The sequence below is a fragment of the Spermophilus citellus genome (genome assembly GCF_964194105.1).
Source record: "Spermophilus citellus genome assembly, chromosome: 2".
In the NCBI taxonomy this organism is placed as follows: domain Eukaryota; kingdom Metazoa; phylum Chordata; class Mammalia; order Rodentia; family Sciuridae; genus Spermophilus; species Spermophilus citellus.
This window is the reverse complement of record NC_138183.1, coordinates 148821178-148827177: the sequence shown is the minus strand read 5'-3', so window position 1 is coordinate 148827177 and position 6000 is coordinate 148821178.

The window sequence follows — 6000 nt, the reverse complement described above, 5'->3', positions numbered from 1 at the left end:
CATTCTTTTGCAGCTTTCCCTCCTTAACTTGTACCCCTTAAGCTGAGCATCAGGAAGAAGGAAGCACCAGAGAAACTCAAAGATCCGAAGGACACCAACCCTGCTCAAGTCACTCTGGAAGCTGACTAGCCTGAATGTGCCCAAAGCTAGAGGGAACATCAGCCCTGCTTCAGCCACTCTGGGTTGGATGTACAAGGTGAAAGATATACTAGCCAAAAGGAAAATGGACTGTTTCACTCTTTAAGACAGCTCTTATACTGTCATTGCCACCCCTTACTCCTGTCATATACAGAGTCCCTTGTTTTGTCTTGACTCTAGGACTGATAACAATCAAACACATAGTTAATAATATCAGAAAACAAACACATGTACCAGTTCAATCCTGAAAGGGCATTGCAGTTGAGATCCAAGCTCACTATTGGGAGGATGGTTTCCTTTTCTTGGTGGATTCAAAAGCTTAATTGACATGGCATGGATTGTGCTATGAACTTGTGTATTGCTTCCATGTTTGTTTCCTCTTTTCATTAAAACTAGTGGTTCTACAATAGAAGCAGGTTTCTTTTTTAAAAAAGAGAAACAACAACTATGATATTACATCATATAAACCTTTAAGCCAAGAAGATAATAATGCCCTTTGACTTAGTGGATTAAATAATGAGCATCAAAGGGGATAATGCTGTAGTTTCCAAAAGACTCCCACCTTAATTGTAACACACAAGTCTCTCTCCTAATCAAGAAGAGATTATTTTAAGAAGTCAACAAAATTTCCAGAGCACTCATTGTGCTTTGAGCTCCTTTTTGTTGTAAAGGCCAGGTTTCTCTTTCTTGTAAGAGTTAGGCCTGCAGGGCTTGGGTTGTGGCTCAGTGATAGAGCACTTGCCTCGCACATGTGAGGCCCCTTGTTCAATTCTCAGCACCACATAAAAATAAAGGTATTGTGCTCATCCACATCCTAAAAAAAAAAAAAATCACCAATCAAGTTTTTTGATGTGCGAAAATTTCTGTTTTCTGTGTAAAAAATTGTGAAACCTCTGTCCAACCTATGAATGTGGAACAAAGTTAAGTTATATTAAACATTGTGCTGTGTAACCACCCACTGAAATCTTAGAGAATTTCCAGACCTGGGGTCCAGAGCTTGTTTGGTGTTAGCTCCTCTGGATTGCTGCAGCTTAAATAAATCTGCTTCCTCCAAATTCCTCAGGTGTCCAGACTCATCTTTCCTGCATCAACGCCACCTACTTGAAATGCTAGAATGTCCTAATTTTTGAAGGGCCTGAAGAGACAGTCTCTCAGACTCTGTCACAGTATGAATTCTAGGAAAAGTAATTCATCACAATGAAACTAATTTCAGGTTTCATTATAGGGACTTCCTGGATGTAATATCAAAGTTGCATGATAAAACTTGTGTACGTCTATTGAGTTGCCATAATATACCCCATAAAGATATATAAATGATATACTTGAATAAAAATTTAATCTGGGGGAAAATATGATTTGTGAGAAATCTAAAGCCATGCTTGCATTTTGTGTTGTTTTAAATATTATGCTGTAATAATATTGTATTTTATTATTACATTTTTAAATCTGAAAAAAAACATCAGAATTTTGTATCATAATATTGTCCAAAAGGGAAAATTTTATTGATTAGAACATATGCTTTCCTGTTTTTAGAGCTAACAGTTGAATTAAAGTTTTGCACCAGACACCAACTCCATCAGAACCTCAGTCTGGTGAAACCACATCTTGGTGCCTGCCCAGGCCAGTGCCCATGAGCAGGTCCCAGAAGGAAATCAGGCTGGCTCTTCCCAGAGCCCTCTGGACAGAGGTTGGCCTCCTCCACTCTTAGTGTTATTTTTTTCTCTGATTGCTTGGCTCCTCTCCAGGCTCTTCAAGCTGTCCTCTCCCATCTTTGTTGTTCAGTGACATCACCTGTCATTCATGTTTTTATAGACCTCTGAGAAAGAGAAAATCCACATGGGTTTCAGAATGGCTCAAGATGTAAATCACTGGTCATAATTGGACACCCTAAAAGGGGATGGTATTGATGGCACAGGGGTATAAATCTCATGATGGGCCAGAAAACTCATTTACAGAGCAGCCAAAGGTCTATGTAGATCCATAAAATGGCCACAAACAACCTGAAAATCTCGGTAGTAACTCATCTGGAGCAGTCATAACCTTTCTGCTGGAGAAATATCAGTGGCTTCTTTTGGAATTGAATTAGGTGTGAAAAATAGCTCCTATGCCATTTGGTTAGGAAAATGGTAATGATGATGAAGGTGATAATGCAATAGCTTATATTCATAGACCACTTTGCATACATTATTTCATTGTATATTCACAAAGTCCTTTCACTGACTGTCCTAGTCAGTTCTAGCTGCTAAACAAAATACCCGAAGCTTAAGAAACATTTATTTCTCCCCATTTGGGAGGGTGGGAAGTTAATGGTCAAGGTACTGATAGATTGAATTCTTGGAAAGAGCCCTCTTTTTGCTCATAGCTGGCTGCTTCTCACTGTATTCTCACTTGGTAGAGAGCAAGTAAGCCCTGGTCTCCTTTTGAAATTCTGAGAACACTAATCTCATCTTGGGAGACCTGCCCTCCGCCCAGCATATCGAAATCTGATTACCTCCCAAAGGCCCCACTTCTCATGCCATCATATTGGCATTAGGGCTTCAACATGAATTTGGAGGAGACACAAACCTTCAGTAGGGAATGCACTGTGGAGTCTTGGGCATATTCTGAATCTTCTCTCTGCTTCTGCTGCCTCATAAAGGAAAAAGATGGTAATAACACCTGATCAGTGTGTGTGTGTGTGTGTGTGTGTGTGTGTGTGTGTGTGTATGATTACATTGAATTAAAAACAGGTGATTAGATGATATATGCAAGTAATCCTCAATTTAAAAAAACTGAATATACAAACACAGGTGTCAAAATAAAAGCTGAAACCAAGTTTAGGAAAAAATTTCAGTGTGGGAATAGAAAATATTTCCCAGGAAAAGGATAAAAGTGGAGTTTTTTCCTGATGATATCAACTTTTTAGGAGATCTAATAGATATTTATGAAATTTAACATGATAATTTAGAAACAATGATATATGCTTATATTACACATGTATTACTTTATTCTGATTCCACATTTAGAAATCAATTTTTAACTAAAACTCATCATAGTCCTCTCCAACATTGGTGTTCTTTTACCCTCTCCAAAACAAATTTGGAGTCTTAAAGGCAGTTTCCAGGACTTGGGTTCTGTTCCCTCCAAGGCGAGGGAAAGACGGGTCCTTGTGAATCAGGATGATCTTGACAAACCACACTGAGGCCTTCATGTGGCTTAGTATATTTGCAAGTTCATCCTACAGGTGTATGTTTGCGACCACCACAATGTGTATTCCTTTGAAATGACTGAACAACACTTGTACCCAACACTATCCATAGACTCAAAATATTTTTCACTCATTATCACTACTCATAGTAACTTAGTGTCAAGTGAAAGAAATAGGTTGACAGCAGGTTCCTCCTAGACTCAGACTTATAGATGACATGATTGATAAGGAATTTCCTCAAATTATGCTTAACTTGACATATGACATATTTTTAGATCTTCCATGGGACAACCCTGAATAACTTCACCTATATTACATCAAATAAAGGTGTGAACAAACTGCACTTTGGATTAACAGATGTCTGTGTATAAACATATATGAACAAAGTACACTTTATTACCTGGAATCAAATGAATTTAACTATCCCCACTTCCCTAAAAAAGGCAGATAAATATATTTCCTGGCTATAGAATTTCAGGTTATTTTACTTAACAATATAGTTCTCTCTTTTTCTTCTTAGAAATTTAATTTTAGTTCATTTTATATATTATATAATGTACTGAACATCTACATAGTAAAAAAATTTTCAATGCCAGCATAGATGAAATTATGCTCTACACTGTGTGTGAAGAATGTGTTAGTTCACATTGAGTTGAGTTCCAGTTATCATTCTACCACAAGATTCTCTGTGTTTATTCATCAGGTGTCAACATATTTATTATTTTTACATATTCATGACACATGAATGAAAATCAAGAAAAAGTGCATATTTCTCTAACAACTCCTTGGTTTTCAAGAAAAGAACATTCAAAAGTTATCACATCTGGACTAGAAATTGTCACAGAAGAAGCTCAGGAATATTCCTTCAAGATCTTTGAAAACTATTGTTCAGAACATCATCATTATTTTTACAAATTCTGGAATTATTCTACAAAGTTAAGCATAATAAGGGTGAGTATAAAAAACATATGTAGCTTCTTGAGATTGATAAGATATTAATATATATGTTATAAGGTAGATATGATTTTCTTATTAGTATGAGATAGATATAAGAAAATCAATAAGGGTCCTTTGGATGGCAAGATGTGTTCTATATCTTAGAGGTGTGGTAATAAATTATTTGTGGAGAGGGGATCCTTCATGGAGATTATTGTCCAGAACAGTTGGACAATAATAAGTCAAATGCAAACTAGAAGGATTGAAAATCACTATTGGAAAATTGTATTTTCATTGTGGCTGAGAAGTAAGTTTAATTTACAGTTGAATAGAAGATTGAGGCAAGTTGATGGAGTTAAATTCTTATAAATATTTTTAGCAGTTTCATCATAGAACTGAATGCTTTGAAACATAATAAAAATTTATAAATGTCATTTTTATCTTTTGTTCCAGTAATAAGAAAAAATATAGTGGAAATTGTTGTTAAATACCTCACATAATAAAATGGAAATTACATACACATAAACCTTGTAAAACAGATCAAGCAATACAAATACAATCCTCACATATACATATGTATTATAAGTTACCCTCCACAAAAATATGGATCAGATATTTGTATAGATATATGGATATGAATAGATATATAGATATTTTTCTAGGAAAATAAAATGAGGTAAGAACATAAGAAATGAGTAGCACATAGAAAATTCAGAAAATGTTTTCCTATAGTTTTCAAAGGGGGGATAGCCTTCTCTCTGTCATTATAAGTTTTAGTTTTATAGGGTGACATAAAGGTGATTTTGCATTAAGGTGTTCTGTCACATAGAAGGTCGGCTGATGACAACACAAGCACAGTTTTATGCTTTTTAAATGAGAGAAAAGCAACTTAACCAAGGTTAAACTCTCACGCTAGCTTTGAAAGTAGAAGTGTCGCTTTGCTGTATCTGTGGACATAGTGCAAGAGACGGGAGCAGGGAAGAGCACAATGTTATTTGGAGGTGAACATACTTTTCTCCTTAATGCAAAGTTTTTGAAGACTTCAAAGCTTAGAGGTGTCAGAAAGAATACAACAATGGCCTGTCATGTAGAAGAGGCACTGAAGTGAAAAAGAAACACCTTGTCTCCAAAAATATGAGAACTTCTTCTAGAAAGATACAAAAAAGAAAAAAAAGTAGATACTCTTATTGTTACCAAAATCTCAATTGTTGTCCCTGATGCTAATCCAATAACAAGAACACGGTTTTGGAAAAATGGGGAAAAAAAGGTTTTATTGCTTTATTGGCAAAGGAAAAATGCCAGGATCTCCTGTGATTCTGCTCATTGGGGGAATGGAGGATATTTATAATTTATTTTCTATTCTACTTTGTTATGTGATAGTTCATATTACCCATAGAGAGCACAATTTTTCATATCTCTGGTTGTATACAAAGTATATTCACACCATTCATGTCTTCATACAGGTACTTAGGATAATGATGTCCATCTCATTCCACCATCTTTTCTACTCCCATGCCCCCTTCCTTCCCCTCCCACCCCTTCCCCCTATCTAGAGTTCCTCTAATACTCCCAAGACCCTTCCAACCCCACTATGAATCAGCCTCCTCATATCAGAAAACATTCGGCATTTGGTTTTTGGGGATTGGCTAACTTCACTTGGCAATACATTCTCCAACTCCTTCCATTTACTGGAACAGAGGATTTTTAAAAAGATGATTAAAAGATTATATTTCAGGTGT